General features: G+C 42.7%; 1 protein-coding gene across 3 annotated transcripts in view; it reads right to left on the bottom strand.

Annotated features, from left to right (window-relative positions):
- The window catches only part of LOC106562376 (granule associated Rac and RHOG effector protein 1), a 40696-nt gene that overhangs the window by 20779 nt on the left and 5935 nt on the right, over positions 1-13982 (bottom strand). The window lies entirely within an intron of this gene.

Here is a 13982-nt window from a genome sequence, read left to right on the forward strand (position 1 = left end):
TTGAGAACAATGGTGATAATATGTCACAGTAGTGGAGAGATGTCCATGTCAACACTTGGAAATGTACCTGTTTTCTTTCTAGATGTAGGCCCTAGCTAGCACAAGGCTAGGAAATTCAGACCCACACAAGCAACTTGGCAATCAATACTAAAACATTTGCAATTTGTATCTGGGATGTTGCTGTACTGGTGGTTGATATTAGAATCCCCTGATGAGATCACACTCTAAATCATACTGGATAAGCCAGTCCCACTGTGTAGCCCTATGTTTTATTCATTATGTTGTGGAACGACCCGAATCAGAGTTATCACCCAGCCCCATGCTTACAGCTACAATGTTTTGGGATGAGGGAGCAACTTGTGGAAAGAAAACAAGCCACAGCTTTTCCTCAGGATAACACCAAGACACCTGTCATTGTGTGCTGCTCAGACGGCCTGTGCATTGTACATGGCCTTTATCAACTACAAACATTCCACCACTGTTTGTATCTACAATGTTCCACTGATCTTCAAACTTCGCTGTCTTTCACAAACAGAGGGGTGTGTAGACAGAGCCTGACAGCCTACACCAACAGAACAGACCCTGCCTTGGAGACAGAGGGGACCAGACATGCAGGGAAGCCCATGAACCTACCCTGTCATGGGAGGCAGCAGTGGAGAGAGACAGACATCAAATGTATTTATAAAGCCCTTTTTACATTAGCAGATGTAAATACAGAAACCCAGCCTAAAACTCCAAACAGCAAGCAATGCAGATGGCAAGAGAAAAACTCTAGAAAGGCAGGAACCAGACTGAGGGGTGGCCAGTCCTCTTCTGGCTGTGCCGGGTGGATATTATATGAGTACATGGCCATTAAGGCCAGATTATTCTTCAAGCTGTTCAAACATTCATAGATGACCAGCAGGGTCAAATAATAATCACAGCGGTTATAAAAGGGTGTAACAAGTCAGTACCTCAATTTCCAAGTGAGCAAACTGGTTCCAAAAACCATTAAGTCCATTACACCTAATGTCAAGTTTAACAGTTCTCTCTATAACCAAAAGGTAAAATGTCTATTTTTTCTCTCAAAATGAAACATGAGATGAGCAGTCTACTTGAAAAACACAGTCCTTTGAGGTAGTCTAACTAGTGAAATGAGAAGTCTCCACTGTCTCTAAATCCCATGGATTACAGTGACTGCGGTAACTGCCAGATGCCCAACACTGCCTGCTGCTTAAAATAGGGATATTAAGGATACAGGAGTAAACAGGAAACAGGAGCCTGACTAGCCAGGTCCAGCCCAAAGTTCCTAAATCCTGGAAACTGCAGAAAAGGGAAGTTACGTCAGAGGTCTTTGAATCCAATAAGGAAACTTGTGAAATACAGTAGGACTCAGGTCATAACAAAAGGAGGCAGAGCCAGCCAAGTATTGTGATGAATAACCAAAGCCAATATTGCCTCTGATATTCTCATTTTGACTTATCAAACCATGAAGTGTAGGCTGTCAGGTTTGTTGTTCTGACTCCAAAGTGAGTTTGTGGGTCTTGGTGTCCTGCTGACTGGATCAGATGCCCAGCCAAGCGTCGCACCATTAAAAACTGTTCAGTTTGTGTCCATGTGAAACACAGCTGCCATGTCTGCCTAAGGCCTGGCTAAGATGAGCAGGCACGGCACGGCATCAATATTGATGTGACCCGTCCCACTCTCCTCTTTTGGCAGCAAAGCTTCTTGTTCCAACGCGGATGTATTAGAGCTTACACCCAAACAAACACATGTAATAGGAGGGTCCCCAGTCTGTTCTGCTGGCTCAGAGCCCAGTTTAACGTCCCTCCTTCGGCAGTGTGCACTCAGGGCTAATGTTAGCTCTGCCTCCACCACTCACTGGATCTCAGCTGCAGCTACTTGGACAAGGAGCTTAGGTTTCTGGGAGCAAGCTCTCTGTCGCCAGATACAAAATGAGCTCCGAAGTATGATTTACCTGTGCTATATCGTCAAGGAATTTGTCAGCACTAAAAGGTCAACTGAAATGTAAAAGAATGACACAGGCAGCATATACCAAATGTGTATGCATGACTCTTTTCAAAATCAACGACTAAAGGTAGCCTCATGGTGGTGGATGGGGCAGCGGTTCCTCAAGTTGACAGCTCCTTCTGCCACTGAGGCACTGACGGCAGGGTACAACCACATGGCCACCATTAGACAGCCCCTCAGTCTCCTCTCATGAGGTCTATTTCAGCCTCCTCGGCCAAACAGCTGCCCTACACTAGACAGCACCGTACCGCTTTTAGGACTCAAAGTCTCAGCTCAAAAATGTCCTCTACATCTGTTGCCAATGAAGAAAAGGAATGCTTTGTGTGGATTCAAACAAGAACACTTCAAAAACAGGTACAGACCGTTTCAATCCCATCATGCCCTTTTATATAGTCTGTTCCCCATTTCATTGATAGATACTATAAATGTTTGTTGAAGTAGACTAAGGTAATGGGTATCGACCTAAATATGCAACTAAAACGACAAGGAAAATAGTTCTCAAAAGAAGCAATAAGCACAAATTGCTTTTCAACAAATAAAATGAGCAAGAAAACAATGAATAGAAGATATTACTAGTATTTTGTAGTTAAACATTCTTACACAGTCACATTGTAGATGGATGGGATATGGGGTAGCCTAGCCCCAGACTCTGAGGCAGCAGACAGGTCGAGGGTCAAGCCAATTGCTGCAAGCAACTGTGTGACAGAAGCAGAGCCAGGCTCTGCCTGCCCAGAGAACACAAGGAGGGCATTGTGGCAAGCACCGGCCTCCTCCATACCACCACAGGGAAAGAAGAAAAAAACTCAGCCAGCTGCAGCAGGATTCTCATAGAAAAAGGGCACAATATGGTCTATAATGTGAATGTTTATTATCTTCAAAATATGTAGTATACGGGAGAGTCTCATTCTGAAATTAGGTTGGCTAACTGGCTGCACACTAGTAGGCCAAGATATTCTAACATGTGATATAAGAAGCTTATGTCGGTAAAAATAGCAGGCTGGCTGCTGAAACAAAGGAGGGGATATGCTTGGAGACCAAAAAGGTCTGAGGCTCCTAACTATGTAAGCTTACATTCCATCGCCAACAGCGCACTTGTTTATATAGCTCGAAGGACAAAATGTTGGCCCTGGTGTTTAATCATTTCCTAGACAAGCCATAAGGAGATGCTCATTTTCAAATTGTTAACTAAAAATGTCCTACTGTAACTTCCCTTAAAGGTTTCACAATGTTGACAAACTGGTATAGGTGCTGAGTAACTATTTGAAGGCAAAACGCAAACCTAAAATCGTACAAACGGTCAGCGGCAACTTCAACAACCACTTACAGGATGTATGGAGAAACCGAAATGACTTTATAAAAGGATTCCAACAGTTCACTAAGTCTGAGTTATAAAAACAAACAAAAAAGATCAGAATAGAGGAATGCTCAGATAATCTCTTATCAATGGTAGTCATGAGTAAAGCACATGAACTGTGTTGGGCATAGATAGAAGCACAACGCCCAGCCCTGCCCTGGAGACTACAATGACCTCCTGACTCGAGCAGCTTCCTATTCAAAGCCTTCTAACTACAGCCCCGTTTCAGCAACAGGCCAATAGCGAATGCGGCTCACATTTCACAGACCTCTCACGAAGCACAGCATTGGAAGAGGGAGCTCTGCTGGCTAGCCTAGCAGATGGAGTTTTTTTACATTTTTTATTTTATTTCACCTTTATTTAACCAGGTAGGCAAGTTGAGAACAAGTTCTCATTTACAATTGTGACCTGGCCAAGATAAAGCAAAGCAGTTCGACACATACAGAGTTACACATGGAGTAAAACAAAACTTACAGTCAATAATACTGTAGAAAAATAAGTCTATATACAATGTGAGCAAATGAGGTGAGATAAGGGAGGTAAAGGCAAAAAAGGCCATGGTGGCAAAGTAAATACAATATAGCAAGTAAAACACTGGAATGGTAGATTTGTAGTGGAAGAAAGTGAAAAGTAGAAATAATGGGGTGCAAAGGAGCAAAATAAATAAAATAAATACAGTAGGGGAAGAGGTAGTTGTTTGGGCTAAATTATAGATGGGCTATGTACAGGTGCAGTGATCTGTGAGCTGCTCTGACAGCTGGTGCTTAAAGCTAGTGAGGGAGATGTGTTTCCAGTTTCAGAGATTTTTGTAGTTCGTTCCAGTCATTGGCAGCGGAGAACTGGAAGGAGAGATGGCCAAAGGAGGAATTGGCTTTGGGGGTGACCAGAGAGATATACCTGCTGGAGCGCGTGCTACAGGTGGGTGCTGCTACGGTGACCAGTGAGCTGAGATAAGGCGGGACTTTACCTAGCAGGGTCTTGTAGATGACCTGGAGCCAGTGGGTTTGGCGATGAGTATGAAGCGAGGGCCAGCCAACGAGAGCGTACAGGTCGCAGTGGTGGGTAGTATATGGGGCTTTGGTGACAAAACGGATGGCACTGTGATAGACTGCATCCAATTTATTGAGTAGGGTATTGGAGGCTATTTTGTAAATGACATCGCCGAAGTCGAGGATCGATAGGATGGTCAGTTTTACGAGGGTATGTTTGGCAGCATGAGTGAAGGATGCTTTGTTGCGAAATAGGAAGCCAATTCTAGATTTAACTTTGGATTGGAGATGTTTGATGTGAGTCTGGAAGGAGATTTTACAGACTAACCAGACACCTAGGTATTTGTAGTTGTCCACGTATTCTAAGTCAGAGCCGTCCAGAGTAGTGATGCTGGACGGGCGGGCAGGTGCGGGCAGCGATCGGTTGAAGAGCATGCATTTAGTTTTACTTGTATTTAAGAGCAGTTGGAGGCCACAGAAGGAGAGTTGTATGGCATTGAAGCTCGTCTGGAGGGTTGTTAACAGTGTCCAAAGAAGGGTCAGAAGTATACAGAATGGTGTCGTCTGCGTAGAGGTGTATCAGAGACTCAAGAGCGACATCATTCATGTATACAGAGAAAAGAGTTGGCCCAAGAATTGAACCCTGTGGCACCCCCATAGAGACTACCAGAGGCCCGGACAACAGGCCCTCCGATTTGACACGTTGAATTCTATCAGAGAAGAAGAAGCATAACATCTGTAAGCATCCTCGAAGGAAGCAATGTTATTCTTAAAAAAGGAGAATCTGTGTGATATGTAGATACTTTTATCCCCATATGTAAAAATGGCACAACTTGAAGGCTACAGAACAACAAAACTGGATGACATATCCATTGAAGACATACCGTGGAAGTCGCAAATGGCCCACTTAAAGAGTAAGGTCAAAGGTTTCATGATTTGCCAACCACCATTTTATTTTTAGCCAGGACAAAAATTATTTTCTATTCAACTCCAGGCGTGGACATCTGCCATTTAATTTGTACATGATGTGCATACTAACAGTGAGCAACTTCATTGACAACACTTCCACGCATCACACTAGGGATGAAGCAAAACATTTTTTTTTAAAATAAATCACGAGTGAAACTTAAGACGTTTTCAGATCAATTGTCGGGGACCAAGTTAACCTCCCCTTTCATGTAAACCTCCCGTAGTGACCATCCTGCTTTTAACCTGTTGGGGCTAGGGGGCAGTATTTGCACGGCCGGATAAAAAAACGTACCCGATTTAATCTGGTTACTACTCCTGCCCAGTAACTAGAATATGCATATAATTATTGGCTTTGGATAGAAAACACCCTAAAGTTTCTAAAACTGTTTGAATGGTGTCTGTGAGTATAACACAACTCATATGGCAGGCAAAAACCTGAGAAGATTCCTTACAGGAAGTGGCCTGTCTGACCATTTCTTGCCCTCCTTGATCATCTCTAACAAATACAGGGGATCTCTGGCATGACGTGACACTTCCTACGGCTCCCATGGGCTCTCAGAAGGCGGGAAAAAGCTGAACGATGTAATTCCATCCCCAGGCTGAAACACATTAGCGCGTTTGGCAAGTGCTCTATCAGAGGGCCATTAGACTGAGGCTCGTGTATGAGGGGATAGCATGCTTTTACTTTCACTCTCTTTGTAATAAAAAACGATTTCCCGGTCGGAATATTATCGCTTTTTTAACGAGAAAAATGGCATAAAAATGGATTTTAAACAGCGGTTGACATGCTTCGAAGTACGGTAATGGAATATTTAGAATTTTTTTGTCACGAAATGCGCCATGCTCGTAACCCTTATTTACCCTTTCGGATAGTGTCTTGAACGCACAAACAAAACGCCGCTATTTGGATATAACAATGGATGATTTGGGATCAAACCAACATTTGTTATTGAAGTAGAAGTCCTGGGAGTGCATTCTGACGAAGAACACCAAAGGTAATCAAACTTTTCTAATAATAAATCGGAGTTTGGTGAAGGCTAAACTTGCTGGGTGTCTAAATAGCTAGCCCTGTGATGCCGGGCTATCTACTTAGAATATTGCAAAATGTGCTTTCACCGAAAAGCTATTTTAAAATCGGACATATCGAGTGCATAGAGGAGTTCTGTATCTATAATTCTTAAAATAATTGTTATGCTTTTTGTGAACGTTTATCGTGAGTAATTTAGTAAATTCACCAGCAGTGTTCGGTTGGAATGCTAGTCACATGCTAATGTAAAAAGCTGGTTTTTGATATAAATATGAACAAAACATGCATGTATTGTATAACAATGTCCTAGGGTTGTCATCTGATGAAGATCATCAAAGGTTAGTGCTGCATTTAGCTGTGGTTTGGGTTTATGTGACATTATATGCTAGCTTGAAAAGTGGGTGTCTGATTATTTCTGGCTGGGTACTCTGCTGACATAATCTAATGTTTTGCTTTCGTTGCCTTTTTGAAATCGGACAGTGTGGTTAGATTAACGAGAGTCTCGTCTTTAAAATGGTGTAAAATAGTCATGTGTTTGAAAAATTGAAGTTTTTGCATTTGAGGTATTTGAATATCGCGCCACGGGATTACACTGGCTGTTGAGTAGGTGGGACGCAAGTGTCCCACCTAGCCCATAGAGGTTAAGGAAATAATAATTTTGTACATGTATGAAACTGCGAGTTTGACTAACTCTAGTCTCCTTGCTTAGGGTGTCCAGGGTCCTTCCCGGGATCATTTGTATGTTGGAGGAGGACTGATAAGCTCAGTTCAAGAGACTTTTTAAAAAGGACATATTTCAAAGTGAATGAAAATAAAATCATGCCTACACCATCAAATTGAAATTTCCACTTCTAGAAATGAGCCCAATAATATATTTGTTAAAAATAAATACATTAAACATATTGGACCATGCATGTAGCCCATTGCATGCTATTATCACCTGTAGCCCAACTGATGCAGCATAGTGGCTATAAATACATAGATGGAGAAGCCCCATGCTTCAGCCTATTTACCCCAATGCACACTTATTATTCATAATGAATTACTATTCCCTCCAATAGATTTTTTTGGTTACTATTACAAAGTATGTAATTTAAGAGCGCTGTGCCTAACGACCTCGATCACACCGACAGCGTCATTGCATTTTGGTACACCAGACCTGCATTAATTTCCAATGGAACGCTGCGTTTGTCTTGCAGAGGCAGTGCGTTCTGTGTGGTGCATACATTGGATTTATCAAAACATATGCGTCAAACTGTAAGCGTAGCATGCTTGACAGAAATGGTAGCAGAAGGTAAATGTTGAACACATATCCAGATGCTGCTGTGTACTATTTTGCGCAGTGGCGCTAATCATTGTGATTAAGGCGTAAACCATGCTTAAAACTCGTTGTAACTGCATTTCTAAATTGATGCAGCAAGCAATTTAAGACCCCTTGACTTTTCCACTTTGTTAAGTTACAGCCACATTCTAAAATTGATTAAAATTGCCCCCCCCCAATCAATCTACACACAATACCCCATAATGACAAAGCAAAAACGTAATTTTTTATATTTGCTAATTTAAACGTGACATTTACACAAGTATTAAGAACATTTACGCAGTACTTTGTTAAAGCACCTTTGGCAGCAATTACAGCCTTGAGTCTTCTTGGCTATGACGCAACAAGCTTTGCACACCTGTATTTGAGGAGTTTCTCCCATTTTCCTCCGCAGATCCTCTCAAGCTCTATTAGGTTGGATGTTCGATCAGGCTCTGGCTGGGCCACTCAAGGACATTGAGACTTGTCCTGAAGCCACTCCCGTGTTGTCTTACACGTGTGCTTAGGGTCGTTGTCCTGTTGGAAGGTGAACCTATGCCCCAGTCTGAGGTCCTGAGCGCTCTGGTTCACGTATTAAATCAAGGATCTCTGCACTTTGCTCCGTTCATCTTTGCCTTGATCCTGACCAGTCTCCCAGCCAGTCTCCCAGAAACAAAACTATAAACGAATGAAGAAAAGAAAAACGGAGCAATGGACATCAGACTGGTGGTAATCTGTCCCTTGGTCTGATAAATCCAAATTTTAGATTTTTGGTTCTAACCGCCGTGTCTTTGTGAGACGCAGAGTAGGTGAACGGATTCTCTCTGCATTTGTGGTTCCCACCGTGAAACATGGTGGTGGTGTGATGGTGCCTTGCTGGTGACACTGATTTTTTTCGAATTCAAGACACACTTAACCAGTATGGCTACCACAGCATTCTGCAGTGAAACGCCATCCCATCTGGTTTGCACTTAGTGGGACTATCATTTGTTTTTCAACAGGACAATGACCCAACACACCTACAGGCTGTGTAAGGGCTATTTGACCAAGAACGAGAGTGATGTAGTGCTGCAATAGATGACCTGGCCAATTGAGATGGTTTGGGATGAGTTGGACCGCAGAGTGAAGGAAAAGCAGTCAACAAGTGCTCAGCATATGTGGAAACTCCTTCAAGACTGTTGGAAAAGCATTCCAGGTGAAGCTGGTTGAGAGAATGCCAAGTGTGCGCAAAGCTGTCAAGGCAAAGGGTGGCTACTTTGAAGAATCTCAAATATATTTTGATTTGTTTAACACTTCTTTGGTTACTACATGATTCCATGTGTTATTTCATAGTTTTGATGGCTTCACTATTGTTCTACAATGTAGAAAATATTAAAAATAAAGTAAAACCCTGGAATGAGTAGGTGTACAAACTTTTGACTGGTATGTAAATACTGCATCTGTACTTTGTTTTTAATAAATTCGCAAAACATTTCTAAAAACCTGTTTTCACTGCCATTATGGGGTATTGTGTGTAGATTGCTGAGCAAATTGTTTTACTCATTTTAGAGTAAGGCTGTAACGTAACAAAATGTGGAAAAAGTGAAGAGGTCTGAATACTTTCAGAAAGCACTGTATATCCATTCACAAGACAGCTGCGCTGCTGCCAACGATTTGGGTCTAATGGTGCTTCCCTTTGAGATGGTTTAGCGTTGCACCTGTACTACCATTACTGTAGCTCAATTCCACCTCCGCAAAGATTGCATTTCCTTCTCAAAGTACAGCCATACAGGACTTCGCTGCTGTTGCTTGCCTTTCTCTGCTATTTTTCCCCAACTGGTAACGACCACAAAACAAAAAAGGTATTACTTCACTCCTTGTACGTCAGACTCCCGTTCTCGACTCCCATTTCTAAGTATCAAGAGTCGCTTCCACTAGGAATTGACTCCTAAGACACTGTATTTTTGGAACGGAGGAGACTGATTAGTTGCCGTACTTCCGAGAACAAACACTCCCATCTGTCATAGTGAGCTTGCGAGGGACGGAGAGGAGCACAGTATAGGCAAGTCGGCCAACATTCAGAACTGTGCACTAGGCCCATCTATAGGCAGTCAAAAGCTGTATCTCGCAACGGAATGCTGCATCTCGCAATTTATTGGTTGCAATGTCTTGCAACTTCAGTAAAGCAGGGCCTATCAATCAATAGGCTAGGTTATTCTACAAACAGACCGAAGACTGAACACACACTTGCATCATCAGCAAAGAGATGGGGTGTAATCATTAGTCCAAGCAGTTGCAACATTTTGCAACTAAAACAAGTTTCTATTGGACAAGTCCAGGCAGGTCCCTTCCCATTTCGTTCCGTTTGCTTCCATATAAGAGACATAATGAGTACGCCCGGGGCGAGCCAGCGCGAGGGAGAGAGAGGGGAGGGGGCAGGCAGAAAACAGTGGTACACATACTTTGTGATGTACATAATGTAGATACCTTCTCTCGTCAAACATATCATTCCAAAATCATGGGCATTAATATGGAGTTGTTCCCCCCTTTGCTGCTATAACAGCCTCCACTCTTCTGGGAAGGGTTTCCACTATACGTAACATTTCCGTGGAGATTTGATTCCATTCAGCCACAAAAGCATTAGTGAGGTCGGGCACTGATGTTGGGAGATTAGGCCTGGCTCGCAGTGGGCGTTCCAATTCATCCCAAATTTGTTCGATGGGGGTTGAGGTCAGGGCTCTGTGCAGGCCAGTCAAGTTCATCCACACCGATCGACGAACCATGTATGGACCTCTCTTTGTGCATTGTCATGATGATACAGGAAAAGGGCCTTCCCCAAACTGTTGCCACAAAGTTGGAAGTGCAGAATCGTCTAGAATGTCATTGTATGCTGTAGCGTTACGATTTTCCCTTCACTGGAAGTATTATTTATCCTCCAAACCTTAGTTGGCACTATGCATTCAGGCAGGTAGCATTCTCCTGGCATCCGCCAAACCCAGATTCATCCATCGGACTGCCAGATGGTGAAGCGTGATCCATCACTCCAGAGAACGCGTTTCCACTGCTCCAGAATTCATGGCAGTGAGCTTTACACCACTCCAGCCAAAGCTTGGCATTGCGCATGTTGATCTTAGGCTTGTGTGCGGCTGCTCATGAAGCTCCTGACGAACAATTATTGTGCCTAAGTTGCTTCCAGAGGCAGTTTGGAACGTGTTAGTGAGCGTTGCAACCGAGGACAGGCGAGGTTTACGTGCTTCAGAACTCAGTGGTTCCGTTCTGTGTGCTTGTGTGGCCTAACACTTCGCAGCTGAGCTGCTGTTGCTCCTAGACGTTTCCACTTCACAATAACCGCACTTACAGTTGACCGGGGCAGCTTAAGCAGGGCAGAAATTTGCCAAACTGACTTGTTAGAAAGGTGGCATCCTATGACAGGACCGAGTTGAAAGTCACTGAGCTCTTCAGTAAGGCCATTCTACTGCCAGTGTTTGTCTATGGAGATTGCATGGCTATGTGCTCAATTTTATACACCTGTCAGCAACGGGTGTGGCTGAAATAGCCGAATCCACTATTTTGAAGGTGTCCACATACTTTTCTCAAATTCACTAAAGTTTGCCTCTTCCTCTGGTCCTCAAATTTCCCCAGGCCTTTATAGTTAGTCTATAACACAGAAAATATGTTTTTTGATAACTGAACTGCAATTTAAATTAATAATAGCAAAATGGGATCCCCCTCTTTTTTAACAATGGCCGAAACTGCTTTCAAAATACTTTTCCCGCAATTGCATTAAGAACTGTTGTGCAATGACTGCTTGTCAGAATACATGTTTCCCTCCCTATGGCTCCCGAAACTTAAATGCACCTCGAGAAGACTATTTCTAGAACACACAACAAGCAGACTAGGTAAAACAAAAAATTAAAAAGATGAAAAAAAATGAGTCACTACTATGGGGCTGTTGGATTTTGTTTTAATAACATTACATGGTAAAAACACTAGCAATGGAAAGTTACATCCTGAGTGATAAAGTATAGGCTTTGAATTACTTTGCCAGCAGCTACAGTAGGCTACACAGCGCTGTTTGAGTTGAGCGCCGAGGTGGTGAGCATTTGACTATTTAATAACCCTTCATCTGAAAATCGGGAGTGTCAGCAACAATCATATGTCAGTTCAGCGCACACAACGTAACAGAAAAAAAAATTCAGAATACATTTATTTTGGAATTTATTTCATAGAACAATGTATTAGGCTGTCATGTACAAAAAAAAATGACCTCTCCAGAATCCATATGAAGGAAATCAGTCAGAGTGACAAAGAACTTTTAGCCCCTCTGACAGACTCAGGGAGGAAAATATCTGAGAGCAGGCTTGCACTGGTTTCCCAGGATACAGCAGGCTGAGATTTCCCCCTCTGGAAGCCCCTTATGACAGTCCATTACCCTCAGTTCACCATCCCCCATACTAGAGACTGTCTGCGGAAGAGTCTGGATTTATGGGGTGTCCTTCAGCTTTGACATATTACAATGCTATATTTGTGTTATGTAACCATCTTAAGTACGTGTAACTACAAAAAAGGTCATTGGGGAATCATGAATTTTGCTTGATATGAACCTACAGGAAATTGCTTGTGCATTCTGAAAGATTCCCTGCTGCTAGCTAGGCTAACTTATCAAAACATCTTCAATGAAGGATCAATTCCCCCAAGAATACTATATTTTTAAGACCAAGGAACCTATCAGGTCAAGACTAGCTGTGTGTCTGACAAATGGAAATGCCTCCTGAGACGCAAATGTTGTACGTTCTATTTGGCCTAGATTTGAGCAGTCCATGGGTAAGTCAAAGGGGAAAATAACCTTGTAGCATCTTGTACTAAGCCTGCCCTGAATGACAGCTCTAGCCTTTGACTTTCAATAGCTGGAATGATGCCCAGACACACATGAAGTAGGATTTATGGTTCAAAGGTAGAAGTATAAACTGTTTAGGAATGGCCTAATTCATCTGTATTGGTGTCAGGAAACTGTTAATATCCTAGGAAGGGATGTTGTTGACACTTACTCTGCCTACGTATAACGTCCACAAAAAGACGAGTCCTAGGGCTTCTCTTTGAGACATTTTTTAAGTTGTTATTGGCACTACCACTGTCAGAGCCTAGGCAATGTGGCTGTGGCATGCATAAGGCCCATTCATCAACGTGATTTTTCTGCCAATAACAAACAAAAAAGCCACAAATGTACAGTACCCATGTTTATGCCATGCCTAACATTTACTCTCTACAAATATGACGCAAAGATTATGTATGGAAATCATTCTCCTGACACACAAAAATACTATTGCTGTTTAATTTGATGTAGTCTACTTAGCCTACTGTATGGGAATAGAGAAAGAATGAATTGTTTGGTCTCAAGAGAGAAATCTCATTCAGGGTTAGCACTGATTAGAGGGCACAGAGGTTTAAATATATGTTATTGAGAAATACAGGATGAGGCAAGTGAGGATAACCACTTGTATGGCTTCATTTCTGACCCAGTAGCCCCAGCCTTCACATGTCTGAAGACGTTGGTAGTTGAAGGATTATGTCAGCCCCTCAACCTAGCTGATTGGAGGGACTGGATGGAACTAATCATCTATCAAGCTATTATTTCAGATCTGTGAACACCCAAGGGGAAGGGAATAAGGTTTGAAATGGGACCTGGTTACTGTCTTTCCAGGGGTAGTTTTAAAGAGGTTCAAACCTGGCTAACATTAGGCTTTCCTTCCTGCTACACCTGTTTTTTCTATGACATTCTTGAGAGTGCTGCTTCCCTCAGGATCTAGGAATTCATCTGAGACTAGCCCTCGGGGGCCACCAGTCAGACACTCCAGGTGAAAATTGCAAAAGAAAAGTCCTGCCATTTTTGCTAAAAGCTGCCATCAAACTACAAAACCCTCATAGTCCTACATTTCATAGCCAGAATTAGGTGAAAACAAAACCATGGAACACTAGAATCAATCCTGTTCATCTGGGATTCATTACACCCCCCTCCCCCTAACCACCATCAAAGATTCCATTGTGACATTCTAAACTCTGATGAGAGTCTGAGAGAACAGCATATTCTAAGCATTGCAGCATGAGCAACACTAGAATGCTTTGTTAATGGAAATATCACTCTGGTACGTCCAGCTAGTTGAAAGAATAGACAAAGCCATGAGTCAAACATAGATATCTTGTAACTATTGGGCTGACTCACACACCTAACAGGAAACAAAATGAAAAAGGATCTGCTGATCAATACATTTGTTACACTAACAACTGGTCCATGGTCAGAGACAGGGCTAATCAGGCGTTGAGTCAGGTCAGGGAGAGCGAACACAGAGGCAGGAA

Source organism: Salmo salar, chromosome ssa11 (assembly GCF_905237065.1).
Source record: "Salmo salar chromosome ssa11, Ssal_v3.1, whole genome shotgun sequence".
NCBI lineage: Eukaryota > Metazoa > Chordata > Actinopteri > Salmoniformes > Salmonidae > Salmo > Salmo salar.